Genomic DNA, 19,362 nt, shown 5'->3' with positions numbered 1-19,362 from the left:
TCTCCCTACGCCTAGTTTCCTAAGGTCCCTGGTCCAGGCTGCTCCTCAGTTCCTGCTGCTGTTCTTTACATTACCCTCCCCTGTCCTCTTTTGGGGTTGGCGGTGTCCATCTCACCTCACAGCATGGTACCTCTAATTGATGATGTCCCAAGGATGCCCAGTGTCATCTCAGTATGTTCAGCCTGGCAGCCCCAGGGTTACTGACCTCTCACTCTGACACTGTGTGGCCAGTGCTCAGGCCTTCTTCTTCCATTTGTATAATTGATTTTTTGAGCCTAAATGTATGAACTTATATTCAATTGGCTTGGCTCAGACTTAGAGCTACCTAAAATAATGATGATAGTTTGCATTTAATTCTAATTCCCAAACCATCAGAGTGCTTTCACATGTCTATAATGGTACAGCCCGATTACCTTATTTACCATGTCCCTTGCTCTTCCTGACTCTTCATCACCTGGAAATGTGATTAGCAGGAAGGGCATCAATTGTCACACATAAACCTATTCAGGATCGAGGAACAAGGGACCCAGCTCTGTAAAATGCCTTGTCTTACTGGGCCATTCACACTGTATCTTAGAGATGAGGTAGGCAATAGACCACCCCATGAAATCTCCATGGATAAGCACACAGAAAAGCACAATAAAGAAAAAGAAAGCAACATGAGGGAAGAGAAAAAGCACCTAACGTGGTGTGTTAAAGACAGCTGGCCAGAGAAGGGTTCTTGGAGCAGACCAGAGTGATAACAGGAAAGGAATGGAACCCTAGAGATTGTGTGGCACTGGAATTAATCAATTGACTTCCTGTCCTACCAAAGAGAGTTTCAAGCAGGTTTTGACTTTTGTTGATACTATCAACTAACTCAGAATTTTCTTTACACTGGTCAAGAGCCAATACAATGACTGACACACACAGCACCTTTAAAATGGTTGTTGAATGAGTGGAAATTGAGCATTGTGGTAAGGTGTTTCAGAGGCACTGCTGAAACCAAGGAGCAGACTGTCCCGCCCATATTATGAAGGTTTGTGATGTTTGTCCAGTGACTCCTCTGTCCCTCTGGGCATTCCTCGGGGCATAATTAGATTCTGATCAATTGACCAATTGTCAGCAGTCCATTTCGAGCTGCTTCAGGAACACAAGCTACAACTCCAGACTATTTAAATTAGTGTAGAGTCACAAATGTCCAGGTACAAGTCTTCTCTTCTCACTGATCTTGGAATCTACACTTAAAGCAACACAGTTCACTTGGGATGGCTTGATTCTGAGGAACTCATCTTTGGATGTACGGATCACATGTTTCTTCCCACATTTCCAATTCCCCACTTACTAATCTGGAATCTTACCAATTTATACGGAATGGATACCATTTAAAGTATTGTTTTAAAATAAAATGTTTATTTTATATGTACATGTGTTTCGCCTGCTTGTATGTCTGTGTACCACATGCATGGCTGGTGCCCATGGAGGCAGATGAGGGCACTGGATTCTCTGGAACTGGAGTTAGAGATGGTTGGTAAATCATCACATGGGTGCTGGGAATTGGAACTGGGTCCCCTGCAAGACCAAGTGCTCTTAACTGCTAAGCCACCTCTCCAGCCCTACAAGAGATATTTCTGGGAGTTTGCATCGCTCTATTTCTATTTCCAGCACTTCTGAAGATTTGCAGTGCTTCCCTTAGATTATCCACTCATGCCATCCACAAATGCCTTTGCATTCTGATGTGTGATTTGTCTAAATCCAGGGGAAGAGATTTTTGCAATCATATTAAGGAATTAGTGACTAATGGAACAACTACCATGCAGTAGGAAATACTTGGGATGGAGCAAATGGAAGAACTGGAGGTGGAACAGGGAAAGGACAGAAATAAATATGGTCCAATCCCTGTACTGAGGATAGGGAACTAGGCGCTGGAACATATGTGAAACACATGGGCAGAAACTGAGAAAAGCCAGAGCCAGAGAAGGGGTATGACAGCAGCAGGGAGTGCTCAGGTGAAGTCGAGGTGGGAGCACTGTGAGAGCCTGAGCACAGATGGACAAACAGGTGGTGGTGTGCTGGGAGCTGCATGTAGCTATCCGGTAATGCATTTGGTAGAGAGCTGCATGGGAAATTGATACCCAATGGTGGACAGCTGTGCTACAGAGCCAGGCCTTCAGGAACATCTACTGGCTAGCCAAGCCAGAGTCCGTCCCTGCAGGTTCTCAAGTAAGGATGATTAAGTAAGCTCTGTGTCTCAGAAGAGACTTTTGTTTTGTTGAAATTTTACAGGAGACAAGGCAGAGCCTAGTTCCTTATTTCAAGGCATTTTTTTTCCCTTGTAAAGAAACTTAGGCAAGTGTCCTCTGAGCAGATTTACCCTGGTGAGACTCAAGGTGATCATTTTAATGGAAATAGTTTCTGTATCTAAAAATGCATAAAGTATTTAAAATCTCCCTGCTGCGATTACACCACCATACAATGCTCTCTGCAGTACTTGTGTCTCCTAGGGCCTGGAATGAGCTTTCATTCAGTCCTTGTCCAATGACTGTCCTTCCAAGTTGGTGAAAGATGGAAACAGAATCAGGAGAATAAAAATGCATTTTAATGTCCTAGAGATGAGAGCTCAGTGGTTAAGAGCACCTACTGCTCTATTGGAGGACCCAAGTTCTGATCCCAGCACCCACACTGGCCAGTTTACAAACACCTGTCATTCTAGCTCTAAATGATTTGAGGTCCTCTTCTGATCTCCCTGGGCACCTACAATGCACACACTGTAAAAGTGCATTTTGACTATGATTATTTGTAGCAAGGAATGCCATCATTGAGCTACACGTGTATGGTTGCACAGATGGGTAAAGATTTAGAATGAAAACTGGATGACAATGGAGACTCTAAAGCAAATCTTCTGAGCTTACAAAACTACTCCTTAGCAAGGAAGAATATTTAGTGTACACTAGAATGGGAAAACACTAACTAGTTTTTGTTTTTGAGACAGGCTTTTCTTTGAAATGTTCAGGCTAGTCTTGAGAACCTGTTAACAGAGTAGTGTAGGGGCCATTGAAAAAGCCTCTGCACAGAGGTCCGTGTCTTCCTATGAAAATAGCCTGGCACTTTGTGGATTCCAATAGGAAGCAACTTTGTTTTATCTTTGTGTAAGTATATGTATAATGTGTGTATGTATGTATGCATATGTGTATTATATGTTTGTATGTGTGTGTGTATGTGTGTATATGTGTACATGTGTGCGTTGGGGTGTGTGCTTTCATATATATGTCAGAGGTCAGAGAGTAACCTCAGGTATTGGTCCTTGAGTTCCACCTTGCTTGAGACAGGATCTCTCTTTTGCTTCTGTGTATACTGCATTATTTGGCCCTCAAGCTTCTACAGATGCTCCTGTCTCTGACTCCTATCTTGTAGACTGTAGACGCATGCTACCATGTCAGGCTTTATGTGGGTTCTGGAGATCTGAACCTAGATCCTCATGCTTATGAAGTAAGTAATTATCCCATTGATCCATCCCAGCCAAGGAGAAGAAATTAGGACATAAAACACTGTTTTCTCTCATATACATTGGTCCAATTATTCCCACTCCACCCCCATTCCCTATCTGTCCCATGGGGCAGGCATCACTTCAAAGCATTCAGAACAAAAGACTGCCTTGCTGGAGCAACAAGGCCCTCTCCTTTGGCCCTCTCCTTGTTACACTCACTCTATCACTTAGAGACTCAGCTACACATAGAGTACAGTCCTGGGGCTGAGGGTGATCACTGGCAGTACAGAGAGCATTATCCCCTGCATCTGCAGCACATCCTTTCATGAGGGAGGCAACATCGAGGCCACACATTTTATGTCAAATTCTCTCGCATCTGGAAGTCTTGGGAATATAAAGGCCAGAATACTATAGAAAGACTGTGTCTTAGGAGTCAGAGATAGGATCACTTAGAAGGAGTGTGTTAGTTTCCTGATTTGTAGGATATGGGTAACATTAGATAAATCTTAAAATGTAGTGAGACTTCTTGGGGACGATAGAGCCAGAACCTTTAGGAAAGTCAATAGGAAATGATCGACTTTGAGAAATGGCTGCTATTATTAGTTCTCTTACTGATTTTCAGTAACTGCAGGATTTAAATAATAGCCAGCAGCTATTCACAGAAGGGTTTTAAATATGCTATTATGAGCTGAGGCTTGGTCACATAGCTCAGATATTGACTTTAAAAGAAAGAACCCTCACCTGAGCAGGTTAAGGTGGTGAACTTGCCACTTGAACATTTATTTCATTGAGCAGGTGTCATTTGGATGGGGACGCTACCAGGGCAGAGTCAGAAAGAGCGGAGGAACAGGTAGTTTCCCCCAAGTTCTGTCTGTGTTCTTTACTACCTTCGTCTTCCACCTGATAATTTCTTCTGGGTAGGATCGAGAGATGTGTCAGCAGTAACTCTGGGTTAAAAAGTCACCCTAGCCCGGCAGACTAATTCCTAAGAATTTATGACGTGAACTTTATGGTACCAGAGGAGCACCAGGATTCCCCCTGTGGCAGATTTTACTTCTCTCTGGTTCTGCAAAGAACAAAGCTGGGAGTACAGAAGCAGCCATCACACTTACTGTCCTCCCACTGGAGGTAGGCTGACCCTGTCACACCACCTGGAGAATGCTCAATGGAAATAAGCTGAAGGAGTTCAGAGGTTTCCTAACTCTTCTTCAAAAGAAGAGCTTCCTTTCAGATGTTAAGGAAGTAAACCACTAGCGCAAGGAAGGAGAAGCCACACAGGCACAGAACTGTGAACTTCTAAAGTGCCAACGGTGCTGATGAGCTATTATGCAAAGAAAATGCTGAAATCAGTTGAGGGAGTCAATTCAACGTTCTGCCAACCATCCATGGGGATTCTGTCCCCAGGAGAAGAGAAACAAATCCTAAGAGTTCTCTGCAAACATGAGGGTGAAAGATTCTAGCCATCTACAGGAACAACCAAACACCAAGCTAAGTTTTGAAGGGGAGTTGGGGGAGGGGAATCAAACAGGCAATCCCTTGCTGCGTTCACTCCCTTAGAAAGAGGCAAAACAAACAGAACCACTTAAACTTAAGATAACAATCAGAGCAACCTACATGCTTTCTATTTCTTCAAGGTATTAATTCTGTGGTCTTACTTAGGGGATATTGTATTTTGCAGGACTGTGAAAGCATGCATCCTTCTGGTGATACTTTACAGTTTGGTATGTGTATGGATGGGTATGTTCCTAAGCTTATAGAAAGAACTTGCTATTATTAATTATTAGAATCCTTATTACAACAAATTGATTTGTTATAAATTAAAAGAAAAGTCCTTTGCTTTAAACGAATATGATCAAAATCCTAAGACATTGAGCAACTTGCACCGTGTAGCCCTCAGCATTCACCCTCGCGTGCACGCATACACATGCATACCCTTGGCAATGAATGAAGCGGGTACTCAGCACATTTTCCCTTGGCTTAGAACTACTGGTGCTGCTAATGCAAACCCAGACACTCTAAGTGACACTGTCTTGTGGCATTTCTGCTCTCCAAAGAACATGGACCTTGCCGAGATCATCCTATCTACAGTCAGATATCCCTTAAGTAAAAACATTGCTTTACAGAGAGGTTGAGACCCAATCACACTATCCCTGTCACTGAGGTCCTCTTTGCCTGGACTTCAGGAGAACACTATTTATTGCATGGACCCAGACACTCACTCAGTGTCCAAGTGGGAGCCTACCAGTTGGCCATACTTGCCTCTTCCTTTCAGCTTGCTCAGGTCTGCCCTTGCCTTGGGATGCAGGTGGATTTCCCACTGGCCAGAAATGCTTCAGCCGCCCCTAGTACAGTCCTTTGTCGCCAGATGCTGGAATTTCTGCCTGCTGCTCCCACCACTGGTGAGATCAAACTCTGAGCTACTGAAAAGCAGGTGAAGGGAGGGTAGAAAACATGGAGTGGATTCCTGGATTATTGGTAGCCGATCTGACAGAGGAGCGGCAGCCACAATGAAGTACCCAAGGAGACGCCTAATACATGGACTGGAGTTGTGTAAAATGATTGTATTCTGAATATAACATTACCTACCTTCCTCTGGTACAGCAGCAGGGGCTATGTCTCCTGTATCTACTGCATTATTGGGGAAACATCAGAGTTTGAAAAGGGCAGTGGGTGATGTAGAGGGCAGGTGGGGGAAAGTTTTAGCTATGGTGAGCCTTTCACCAAGTACCCTGCCCTTCTGTCTTTCTTAAAGGAAGGACAGGACACAGTGCTGGCTTCATGGGGATTCTGTAGTCACTGCCATGCACTGCTGTAAGGATTAGGACCCACAAAGTAATACAGTTTAAATCAGATTGCAAATGCTAGACACTCTCAAAATGAGAAGCAACTCAGCCTGTCATAGCAGCTGTTCAAACACACAATTACCGTAAAGACAATGTTCAGGCTAGGTTATGATATGTTATGTATAATACTTTGAAAAAGTCCAGCCTACAAGGACAGTGTCTCTCAGGGTATCAAAGGAACTGGTGAGGACAGGGGTTGGTTGCAAAGTTACAAGGGAAACTTGGGTGGTTTTTTTTTTTTTTTTTTTTTTTTTGTATTGTTCTTTATATTGATTAGTAGCTGCCTGGATATATAGATTTTTTTCAAAATTCAGTAAAATTGCATTTAAAAAGGTGTTTTTAGCCTATCAAATTAAAAGCTATGATAAAGCCATACTAACAATGAGATTTATCTTGTTTAAGGGTTTTTTGTTCCTGCAACCAGTTGTTCCTTTTTCCATCACCTTAGAATGGTCTACAAACAGCATGAATATAGCTTGTTTCCCATCAGGAAACCATAGGCACGAGCCTAGAAAGTCATGAGAACATATGGGTGGGGAAGGCCAATGTCCAGTACAGACTTCAAGGTATGGGTCCAAGAGTGGCCTAGCAATACACTAAGCCCACACCTAGTTCAGTTTCCACATAGCGAGAGGTATTTCCATGCAGGAGATAAGCAAGATCAGCAGAAGAGCTTTAGGGAGATGGAGAAGCAGAAAAAGAAGTGTATGTAGATCTTGGACAGAGCAGCAGAGTGACACACCTGCTGATGTAAGAAGAGTAAACCAAACAGAAATGGTTGCAGAAAGGAGCAAATGCCAGCATTCCTCATAAAGGTCTTTGAAAAATGGTTTAAGCTCCTTGTGTGTCTCTGTGTATTTATGTGTACTGTGCCCAAAGACTTCAGAAGAGGGTATCAGATTCCCTGGAGGTAGAGTTATAGGCAGCTGTGAAAGGGCCAGAATGTCTACAAGGAGCTGAATAGGTTCTTCTGCAGGAACATATGTGCTCTTAACCACTGAGCCATCTCTCCAGCCTGGCAAGTCTCTCTTGACTTAATGTCCAGTATGTTCAGGACTGGACTAGAGAATCTATTCTCTCATAGTATCTACAGCAGCTGTTCTCAACCCATGGATTGTGACCCCTTTGGGGGGTCAAATGACCCTTTCACAGGAGTATCCTAAGATTATTGGAAAACATAGATATTTGCAGTACGATTCATAACAGTATTGTAAATATCAATAGAGTCATGTAATAGCAAAAAATAATTTTTATGGTTAGGGTCATCACATTATGAGAAAATGTATTAAAGGGTCTTGGCTTTAGGAAGGTTGGGAACCACAGATCTATAGCTTCCCAAGGCTAGTTCTGGAGATGTGGCTTTGGGGACTACCAAACCTAGAGCCACACACAGTTTCCTAGGAGAGAAGAATTCTATAGGTGCAGAGGGAAGTGGCCTGATGCTCTGGAGACTGGCAGGTGCTCAGGGTAAAAGGAAGCCACTTAGATTTGTGTGGCAAAGGCTTTCCCAGGGGCTGCAGTCAAACGCTTTAGACTTCAAGGGTTAGAGTAGAGGGAGAGTGTCTATGAGGAAGGAACCTAGATGGGCCTAGTGGTTCCTGAGGGGAAATGTCAAAGGGACTTCTATGTTGTTTACTGCATCTCTCTTGTACCTAATGCCTGGGTACCACATCCAAGCAGTCAGCATTTCTTGAGTGGATGAATGAGAAATACTCAGCTAGACACTCACACAGTGTCTACTTCATTTGACTCTTACAGCCATTGTGGGAGAGAGATTGCTATTCTTTCTTCTTGGGGCATCCCTTGTACCCAGAGAAGTCAAACAATTGGCCCAGAGTGTCACAGTTAACAAATACAGCAAATGTGTCAGCAAAGGATGAGCAAGGGTAAACCTTATAGGTTTCTCTTGTCACTGGTAGGACGTTAATGACAAACCTGAGCATTTTACATTTGGAAACATAGGAAAGATTGATTTCCTAATGGAATGATGGAATTTTATGGTCAAGCCAATAATGTTTAAGTGCTCCTCAGGGACATGAATGGAATTGTTTTGCATACAGCATCTGTGACAATAAAGCCTTTAATGATAGCACCAAACTAGGACATAGAAAACTTGCCCAAAATTTCTTATCTTTGAGCTTCTTTAAATGAATTGAAACTTGCATTAGAATATGCTTAATTCTGACTCTTATTTTCTTGCTTCTTCTCTTCTTTCCATCTTTCTTTACTTTTTTTTCCTTGAGATATGATGTTATGTAGCCCAGGCTTGCCTCCAACTTGCTGTATACTAGAGGGTGATCCTGAACCTCTGAACTTCCTGTCCTTTACCTCTCAAGTGCTGGGCTTACAGGCATACAATCACTGGGTGCTGGGTGTCTAACTTAGCATTTCATATACAGTAGGCAAGCACTTTATCAACTGAGTTACAGCCCTGCTTTATCTTTTCTTTTTCAGTACCTGTACTGGCTAGTTTTGTGTCAACTTGACACAGCTGAAGTTATCACAGAGAAAGGAGCTTCAGTTGAGGAAATGCCTTCATGAGATCCAGCTGTAAGGCAGTTTCTCAATTAGTGATCAAGGGGGAAAGGCCCCTTGTGGGTGGGACCATCTCTGGGCTGGTAGTCTTGGTTCTATAAGAGAGCAGGCTGAGCAAGCCAGGGGAAGCAAGACAGTAAAGAACATCCCTCTATGGCCTCTGCATCAGCTCCTGCTTCCTGACCTGCTTGAGTTCCAGTCCTGACTTCCTTTGGTGATGAACAAAGTATGGAAGTGTAAGATGAATAAACCGTTTCCTCCCCAACTGCTTCTTGGTCCTGATGTTTGTGCAGGAATAGAAACCCTGACTAAGACAGTACCTAACAGGAAGCATGGTGTAGACTCAATAGTACATGATGATTTCCCTTTGGATAACTTTTCTAAAAAGCCACTGATCGTTTATTAATTTAAAAAGTCATGATACTCTAGTTTCTCCTTAGAGTATATAAGTTTTGCACCTTTTACTTTAAAAAAGAAGAAGCCATCCCTACCACTTACTAATTAGAGGGCAGCCAGTCTCTGCCCTCTTGCAAGACTTCTATTACCATTTGGAGTTTTCAACTCTTTTTGTTCCTGCATATGAAACCAATTTAACTGCATCATATTGTTTCATTAACATCACCACTCTATTAAAGGCTGATGTTAAGCTATTATCCTCCATAGAATTACGTTTACATTTACTGAACTCTAATCTCAGATCTGCAACACAAGATAAAAGCAGAGACAGTTCTGACTCTGGGTTGAAATTGACACTGATATTCTTTATATATCTGAAGAATGGATGACCAGGAAAATCTAGTCTTATAATAAAAGGTAGATATTTAAACCAGGTGGTAGTGATGCCCATATACCCATTAGTGTGGGAGGGCAGACATCAACGCCTGGGCAGAAGAGGGGTTGGTGGTAAGCAAGCAGCTGCCCAAGTCTTTTATTTCATCAGATGCACAAAAGATACAGTTTCAAATTAGGAGAAGCTGGACATTAATTTGTTAAAGTCATGAAAATAAAATAAAATTTAAAAAAAGAAAAAATTGAAAGTTTCAGAAGATGCTAAAAGTTAAGCCAATAAAAATCTAGAAAGTTTAGCAAACAGTTTCTCACTGGGAAAACCTGAGTTTCTCACTGAATTACCAGAGGGAAAGAACGGGCTAATTAAATGCATCAGCAGGTAGCTTTCTCTGCTTGCTTTGTGAAAAAGGTAACTAGCTGGGTCACAGGCAGAAGCCAGTCCCCTGACCTCCCAGTTCCTCTCTTGGGCCTCTTGACACTTAACTATAAGCTCAGTACACATATAACTGTAGTTAGTTTTGCTACTTCCTAGAGTCTGGGAGGTCTCTTGTCTCTGCTGGAAGGTCTATCAGAGTTGCTGTGTCAGTTGATCTGTTACCCAGCATAAAGGTGTGAATCATAATTGGCAGACTAGGGCTGCAGGAAGGCAGAGAACTCTCACTGAGGTCTGCCAGATTTCCCACACTCAATTCTAAGAGTGGCAGGTTCTGCTTAATGCCTGATAGGCAAAGGTTCATGCTATTTCCCTTTGTTGATTGTAGGCTTTAGCTGAGACCCTGTGGGATTAGAGCAGAGTAGCTTTTTCAGCCCTTTGCCATCCAACTGCACAGTGGGAGTCCTTTCCTTCTGGGATTTTCCCATGGGCTTTGCAGAGCCTTGTGCTGCTGTGTTAATTATATTTTCCCTTGGCTGGCGGAATACAAATCAGCTTAGTCATGCTTCTACATCATACAGACACAATGCAGCCGGGAGGGAATTTGGGCTATGTGCAGACACAAAGAGGAGGTGCCTGGTCCTGAGGCACCCTCCAGCTTTCAGTGGATCTGCTCCATGCAAGACAGGAGGATGATGCTACCTGATGGTCCTTGTGGGCCTGGCAAAGATGTGCTGGCCCTGGAGCTCTGTGCTAATGTTGAGAATCAGAGCCTGGACAGTCCCTGCTGGCCCAGCTCATGGCTCTTGCAGAAGCTGTCTGTAGAACTGCATGCTCAGCAGTATGAGCTGGCTCCTTCGGACATGGGATAGCCTTTATCTCTCCCTTTCCTGGTGTTCAGCTGTCTCACCTAAGCCTATAATCACAAGCCTTGCTTGGGTAACTTGCAGCAAATCCTGATTGAGGCTCAAGGCTCATTTTCCTAATCCTTGTTTGTGAGGTTACCATGCTGAGCCCAATGTTCATGCCTAACATTAATGCTGTTTTTGTTTGTCTTTTAATTTTATTTCACGTGAATTGATGTTTTGCCTGTATACATGGGTGTTGAGTTCCTTTGTACTAGAGTTACAGACAATTACGAGGTTCCATGTGGCTGCTGGGGATTGAACCTGAGTACTCTGGAGCGTCCAGTGCTCTTAACCGCTAAGCCATCTCTGGTTTTCAATCTGGCCACTCTGGCCTCCCTTGCAATTCTTCCCGAGAAACCTTGGGACTCCTCATAGACATAGATCATCTGACCAGGATCTTCCATTCCCCAGACATATTGATCCTGAGTTAGGCCAGCATGATTAAATCAGAATTTCTGCTCAATAAGAACACTGACTCTGAGCATGGTACATAATTCTCTAGAGTGACCGACCATATGTAAAAACTTCAGAAAGTCATTGGAACTTCTGTTCTGGCACCCATTACTGTAAAAAGCTCCCACATCGCAGCAAACAGTGGTTATGTATGGAAGAAGACAGAGCGGCCGCCATCTGCAGAGATGGAGAAAACTGATGCTAGGAAGTGTTCTAGAGCAGAAGCCAGGCCTTTAACACTGTTACTGACAAGAGCTGAGTTAGATGCTTGCGGGGGGTGGGGGGTGGGGGGGGTGGGGGGGTAAATGTTCTCATTGCAGTGAGGGGTTTATATAGAATGGCCTCATAGGTCTGTCTCTCTCTGTTTACTACTGTGTATGACTTCATCAGGAACAACCATGGTTCTGGCTGCCATTCATGGCCCATATTCTTCACCTTATGTCCTAGGCTAGAAAACTAGGTAAGCATGGATTTGTTTGAATGTTTTTTTTTTTTTTTGTTTATTTGTTTTATTTTGTTTGTTTTCTGCTTTTCTTTCTTTTCCCCGCCACAAACCCTGAGACTTGACTTCATGGCATCAATTTCTGTTACAGGTAAATTGTATTTATGTTTGTTTGTTTTGTTTTGTTGTTTGCTTGCTTAGGCTAATAGATTTATCTCTGTCTCCATATAAATCACATTCTTCCAGTTTGCTGAACTCAGAGGCGTCGTCGATTTGAAATTATGGAATGAAGTTTGAAGTCTCTCCTGGTAAGAGATGCTCTTTATGAGGAATACACCACCCCACCCCACACACTACCCCACATACCATCACGAACACACATACACAGACACACAGACACACAGACACATAGACACACACACACCTCACAAATGAATACTGGTCTAGCAAAAACAAACAAACAAAAAAAACAAAAAAAAAAAAACAAAAAAAAAACAGTCTGGATAGGAATTAAGAGCTAAATGCTCACATTTTACCTATTACTTTGGATCTCTAAGCTTCAGCCTCCTTTGAGCTGATATAAAGAATTTGAAACAAAGACCTGTTTCATTTCTACACTGTGAATCTTCTTGAGGTTAGAGGATGAGGAAACCCAGATCCTCTAGCTTTGTGCTGTCTAAAGATTTTGTGGTGTTCAGGTTTCAAGGTGCCTCTCTCCTCCCACTCTATACTTGTTACTCCAAAGTAAACAGCATGGGCTGACAATTAGAAAGCAACACCAAACACCTGGAGATGTGCAGACACATGGTTAACCAAACTAACCACGGGATGCCACGTAGCCGTGAAAACGTCTAACAAACATTTCCCAGTGCTGTGTACAGGATGAGCAAGGAGACACAGTCCATGCCTTCTAGGCCTTAGTGAACATTACATTACACTGCTGTATGCATCATCCTGTTTAACTTTCTCAGTGGCCTCACCAGGCAAGTTGATGATTGTTTCTCATGCTATGGTTGAGGACGCCCAGGGACACAAAGTCTATAGGTGGCAGAGCAAGAATGTCCACCCAGGGTTATCTGGCTCTGACAAACACACAATGTTTCTTCAACTCTTTCAGCCACTTCATTAAAGCATTTAAAGAGACATATTAAACACAAGTAATTACAAGCAACACTTTACAGAAGTACCCTTAGGAGGTTTTCTGATCTTATTTCATATTTGATGTAGGCCTCAGTTCTTTTTACTTTTTTTTTTCCTGAAGATTTGTAGTAAAACAATTTCAACAAATTCTCCCTGTTTCTGGTAATGAGTCCTAATGCATCTTTGGAAGGGGACCAGCAGTCTGAGAGGCAGAACAATCGATGGCTTGGCTTAGTTCGAAACAGCATGAATAATGTTGCTTCTATCTTCTGCTGGGGAACACATCTGAATGTTTGGTTGACAATAATGTGTGAGACTTTCCTTATTTTGCAGGGATAAATAGTTTGTTTTAGTATGTATAACACAGCACTGCATTTTGCTTCTAGTTAAGGAGCATTTTAAATATAATACCAAGCATGGACTTAGTGGGAACTCAGGATGGCCTTGGTCGCCACTGGAGTTTTTATAGAAACGTGTGTATTTCTCTAGCCATCCAGAAGCCCACATTCTGGGCAAAGCAAATAACTCTCTTCTCTCTGAACAGCCTGTTCCAAATCATGTTCCCTTTCACGGTGAGCAAAGCCTCAATTACATCCTATTATCCGGAGTATGAACTACGAAGGTAGGGCACAGGAAAGCCAGCATTTTGTGTCAGAAGCAAATACTACTTATACGCTATATGCATAAAAATAAACCCACATGTATCTAGTACTATGTTATAGTTACTCAGTTTAAAAATAACCATAATAACTAAGAATTTAACCATAATAATTAAGGATTGAGCTAAGTGTTTATTTAATAGTATGACAGTTAATGTTGATTGTCAATTTGGCAGACTCTGGAATCACCTTAGAGAAGAGCCTGGAGGATTCTCTTGGCTGTGTTAATTGTGATGGGAAGACCCTACACTGTGGCTGGTACCCTTTCCTGTACTGTCCAGATGAACTGTAAAAGGGGACTGAGGAAGCTGAGCAGAACTAACTGTGACCCAGAATAAATCCTTCCTCTCATATGTCGATTTTTACTCGAATATTTTATCTCAGTAGCAGACAAAGAAACCAAGACAATTGTTCCCTTTCTCACCCTGCTTTAGCCTGTCTTTATCTAATCAGCAAAACCACACTCCTTTTGTACACACATGTTAAGGTGTAAAGGCTTGGATTTGATACAACCATTACAGCCTGCCCACCTCTCACTCTCCCATGCTCTCTTCACCACACAGCATTGGGGGTGGGTGTAGGTGAGTGGCTACTCCAGGCTTTTTATGTGGTTGCTAGAGATTTAAACTCAAGCTCTCACGCTTGAACAACAAGTGCTTTTATCTACTGATTCATCCCCCCAGCTCCTTGACCTGTCTGAAAATTCTCTCCTAGGACTCATTGGTGGCCTCTATGTCCTGGATTTCCAACTCTTGAATACTAGGGACATTATTTTCTTTCTGTTTTGGTTCTTGTCTATCAAGTAAGTAGCTGGCTCCCGTACATATTCCTAGTCAATGTCACATAGCACATCCACTAGAGGTCCAAAGCAAGTGATCATAGAATCTTGGGGAAGAATCTCCAATTCTGAGCCAAAACAACAACAACAACAACAACAACAACAAAGTTATTAATTATCTTTGCTATTTCATTATGAGATGGAAAGGTGACCAACACAGACAGTAGAAGCCCAAAGTGATTAACACAAATGTTTTACCCAGGTTAGGTGCCATTTGTCTAACAAATGCAAGCACAGTGAGAATCTAGCTTAATGCCAGTTCCAAGAGATGCATAGGCTTCTTTAGGGCTTGGAATAGTGGTAACCCTTGGGACTCAGAAGTTAAACATTCAATTACAGCATGCATCTTTTTTCTGTTTGTAGGGATGTGATTTGACAGGCTGTGGAACAATGGGGAAATTTATTACAGGGATTTACTAAACAAGACATGTTAAATATTACTTTATAGTTTTGTTCTCTAATTACATGTGATAATAGGAATCAACTCAGTGAGGATGTTCAGAATGGAACATGCCAAGAGGAGGCTACAGGCACACATTGGCAAAACTCAGGGAGAAATCCTCACACGTTTAAGTAGAATTCTGATGTGCTAAAATGACTCTCTATGGATTTTGACAGGCAGTAGTCAATAGACTGTTTCCTGTTGGGTTGCTAATTAAAACAAGGCAGAGAGTAAGCAGCAACAAGGTGTCTGTGAGGACAGTCACATGCAAGCTAGCCCTGCTGTCCATGGGACCACAGCAGCCCAGAGACATCCAACCGTTTGACATGGTGACATTGTGTTGTGGTTTATAGATGTGTTGGGCTACATTCAGAGCTGTCCTGTTTAAGCACACCTGCAAGAAGGAGGGAAGTTCTGAGATCATAGTATTTTCTGTGACAATGGTTCCTTCACCTAACACAAGCAGGGGAAGACTGGGTTACATATAGCACAATTTGTGAGAGACACAATGCTTTCTACCTAACAGAGGGTGTGCTATAATAAGAAGGCCACATGGTTAGATAGAACACCTGACTTCTTAGAGCAGTGCTTGTCAACCTTCTTAATGCTGCAACTGTCTAATACAGAGTCTCATGTTATAGTGAGCACCATCCATAAAATTGTTTGTTGCTATTTCATAACTAATTTTGCTACTGTTATGAACCATAATGTAAATATCTGTGTTTTCCAATGACCTTAGGTGACTCCTGTGAATGGGTTGTTTGATACCAAAAGGTGTCATGATCCACAGGTTGAGAACCACTGCCTTAGAGAAAGAGTTTGCGGAGGTGGAAGGAGTGCTTTGTTTCATGACTATGAGTGCTAACATTATGGCCCATCTGCCTTCATAAACACAGCTCTACTAGGTTCCTGATTCCATTTTATAAATTTTACTTTTTTAAAGTTTACTTTCTTAAAAACTCACTTCAACTGTTTTAATTTTTCCCAGTAAGATTAAGAGTGCTGGTTAGTTTGGGCCAGAATCTTATAACTTGGAGAGCAAGATGATAGTGTAGATAGTACAGGGGCAAGAAATAGATAAGAGAATTATATTTGTGTAGGAGAGTGGTTCTAATGATTTGATTCAATCAGGAATCTACATGTGCAAATGCTAAAGGTTCTTGTCCCCAATTGGTTTTTGATCAATCAATCAATAAAGATGTCAGTAGCCAATTGTTGGGCAAAGGGAGATGGGGTGGGATCCTTAGAGTTGTGTGGGCTAGGAGCAACAAGAGATAAAGTCAACCAACCATGTGAGATTTTGGGTAAGTAGCCACTGGCTACTTCCTCAATTGAGATTAGGGTAGTAAGGGAAGGTTTATGAGTGCCCAGCCTTTGAGTTAGCCAAGGCATTTAAAAAATAAGTTAGTGTATGTGTGTGTGTGTCTGTGTGCATCTTTCATTTGAGGATCCAAAGATAGCTCCTGGGCTGGTGCATATGTGCAATCCTCTGGGAACACAAAGTGGTATAGCCCAAACTCACTGCTACAAATGAACAAAATGTATGTTCTATCAGAGACCATAAGGACCACACATGATTAAAACATCTAAGACTCGATCTAGCTTCATTTTGGATGTTGAAAAAGGTGCCTGAAGGACAGTCTGGAGCTCCAAGTTTACTCTTCCAAAGTATCTTAAAGACAGGGTCAGACTCATGGGACTATTGTGACAGTTTTCATCATGGCTGTACATTATATTTTCCCAGAGAACTTTAAAACAAGTGTGGACATGTCGAGGCATGATGCCTATTGAAGCAAGTTCTCTCTGTCTCTGTAGATTTTTTTCAGGTTCTCTAGAGTCAGTGTTACCAGTGAAGGGTAAAAGTCTTTGGGTTGGAGCCATGAAATAAAGAGTCCCAAAGGCAAAAGTAGAGGCCATGTCTATTCTTGTAACAGCCTTAGACAGTAAGTTACTAGAGGATATGTGGGATCTTGGTATGTTCAGAATTACCTGAAGAGGTAATTTTGCAGAGTTGGATTTGATATTGATGATGATTCATCTGTAGATAAGATGAGCTTATGGACTTTTGTGATAGCCACCCCCAAATATCAAAGACTCACAGCACCTCTGCAGAACTTTGGCTAGGATTCCACTGTGATTTAGGGAAGACTACACATTTATTTTCTCTCTCTGCTTCTTTTTATTATAAAGCCTAGAGTTAGATAACAAAGGAGTGCTTTAATATAACTTTCAAATAGCCTGCAACCTGGGTAGAGCATAAACACATTGACCCTTGAACCACAGTTACCTGTCAAGAGATGTTACTAGTTGGTTGGGAGGATGGGCCTAACTTATACATGAACCCTGTTGTGTTTCACAGAGCAATTTTGGACCTTTAAATGAGAGATAATTGAGGACTTTTGACAGCTAATCATGTTTGATATATTTGACCATGATGATATGCTATGTTGAAAACTCATCTTCAAGACTCCATCTTCTCCTTCAGCACATCTCCCTTCTACCAGCCTCTACTCATTGCAGTCCCAGCCTTCTGAAGGCTTTTCTGTACAAATATGATATGTTTCTCAAAGAAGAAACCATCAAAGAAGCTTCATCCCATAGGAGATGGGAACTAATATAGATACCTATAGTTGGACAATGTACAGAGAGTGAGAGACCCTGGAATACTCAGTTCTAAATGGAATGTCTCCAATAAAACCTTTCCTCTCAGGGCTTAGGGACCTGTGTGGAAAGGAAGGCAAAAAGATTTAAGAGCCAGTGTGGAAGAAGAACATCAAGGAAACAAGGCCTTCTAGCCACAACAGGACTAACACATATGAACTCACAGAGGCTGTAGTAGTATGCACAGGGCCTGCACAAGTCCAGCTTGCACAGGTCCAAATGCAGATGGGGTCGTGGCACAGAGAAGGGAAGTAGACATGAGCCCCATCACTAACATGGAAGCTACCTCCAAGTGTCAACTGCTCACAAAGGAAAAAATAGTTTTCTCTAGTGGAGTCTCACTAGGTATACAAACCACATTTAAGGGCAGACCCTGTACCCAGCAATAGAGGGCCCACACAAAATGAACTGAGATTTTTTTTTTTTTGTCTCATAATGCTTTGTTTGACCTTCTTCCCCTCCTCCTCTTCCTCCTCCTCCTTCTCCTCCTCCTCTTCTTCCTCCTTCTCATCTTCCTCCTCCTCCCTATTTTTAGGTGTCTTTAGCCTACATATTATGCTTTTTAATTTTTTGTTTTTAATGGGTTTTGTGTGTGCACATTTGTATATCTCTCTTTGTGTTTCTCAAGCTTTTACTTTCTTTTGTCATTGTTTTATTTTATTCTTTTAAAAAATTTATCTATTTGTTTTCTAAGAGAGAGAGAGGAAGAAAGCAAGGAGTTGGTAGGGTGGGGAGATGGGGGAGGATCTGGGAGGAGATAAGGGGGGGGAAACTATTATCAGAATATATTGTATGAAAAAAATTTTATTTTTAATAAAAAGCTGTTATATTAGGTATTTTGTCATGGAATAGAGGAAAGTAATAAATACACCACACCTCCCTCTGATCTTACGCTATTGCTTCCCCTCACAGATTCGTTTTATATTCACACTAGCTTCCCAGGGCTGTTTCTGACTAGGCAGTGTGACTTTTCCTGGAAAGACATGAGCAGACGTCTGTTATCCCAGATGGGGCACTGATGGCAGACGGGAGAACAGCTCCCATCCAGGACTAGCTTGGCAAGCCATTGAGTTAGTAAGGATACTTACAGGACATAAGTGAGAGGTTACTTGCAAGGTAGCGGGGCCATAGAAAACCAACCCAGCATGGCTGACCACTCATGAAAGCCGCATCCTGGAAGCTCCCTGTACAACCTACAGGCAGCCTCACCAGAGACAGCTTCCTCACTCCAGCAGTTCATTAGTTTTTGTTGTTGTTGTTTGTTTGTTTGTTTGTTTTAAACTTTTGGAAGAGACTTTCAAAACCTTACAACTTTCTGAGCTACTACCTAAGTTTCTTTAGCTTTCTGTGTCTTACAAACCTCCCGGATCCCTCTTAGAGGTAATATTTTAACTGAGAGGAAACAACTACATAACAGACTTTCTGAAAGCTGCTTCCTGGGCTCTCTGGCTAGATGCTTATTGTTTGAAGAACTTTCTCTTTACTGGGATAGTATATAAACTGCAGATTCACCAGGCTTCCTGTGTACTGATGCATTGGACTAACGACGAACAACTGATAGTTTATAGTGCAATCAAAGGCAGCACTCTATGAGGAAATTACACAAACTCCTCTTGCTTTCTACTGGATATTAAATTAGCCTAAGCATATGTCTCACTCTAGTTGTAAATGATTGAGTTACAGTATACTGCATTTGCCTTTGTTATGGTGGGCTCTAATAAACATAGGTACAATAGACAGGAGGGCCCACACAATAATTTGTTTCATCTCAGTTCTCCACTCTGGATCTAACACTGCTGCTGCCCATGGCCCA

The 19,362-nt window shown here is 42.1% G+C and overlaps 1 protein-coding gene and 1 long non-coding RNA gene across 12 annotated transcripts in view; one reads left to right on the top strand and one right to left on the bottom strand.

Annotated features, from left to right (window-relative positions):
- Cntnap2 (contactin associated protein-like 2) overlaps positions 1–19,362 on the bottom strand; it is a 2,241,333-nt gene that overhangs the window by 51,119 nt on the left and 2,170,852 nt on the right. The window contains exon 1 of one of the 4 annotated variants that reach the window (XM_030255547.1): positions 5,709–5,901. The exons of 2 other annotated variants lie outside the window; for them this stretch is intronic. The gene's annotated coding sequence lies outside the window, so the exon portion shown is untranslated. Of the gene's footprint in view, positions 1–5,708; positions 5,902–19,362 lie in introns of those variants that run through there. One more of the 4 variants, NM_025771.3, reaches the window with a different exon arrangement.
- Gm35280 overlaps positions 1–19,362 on the top strand; it is a 65,970-nt gene that overhangs the window by 7,079 nt on the left and 39,529 nt on the right. For 7 of the 8 annotated variants that reach the window (XR_001785456.2, XR_003956288.1, XR_869023.2 and 4 more), the window contains exon 2: positions 12,056–12,117. This is a non-coding gene — a long non-coding RNA (predicted gene, 35280). Of the gene's footprint in view, positions 1–11,924; positions 12,118–19,362 lie in introns of those variants that run through there. The other variant, XR_001785454.2, reaches the window with a different exon arrangement.

This window comes from Mus musculus, chromosome 6 (genome assembly GCF_000001635.26).
Source record: "Mus musculus strain C57BL/6J chromosome 6, GRCm38.p6 C57BL/6J".
NCBI classification, from domain to species: Eukaryota; Metazoa; Chordata; class Mammalia; order Rodentia; family Muridae; genus Mus; species Mus musculus.
This window is presented reverse-complemented; position numbering and strand designations above follow the sequence as displayed.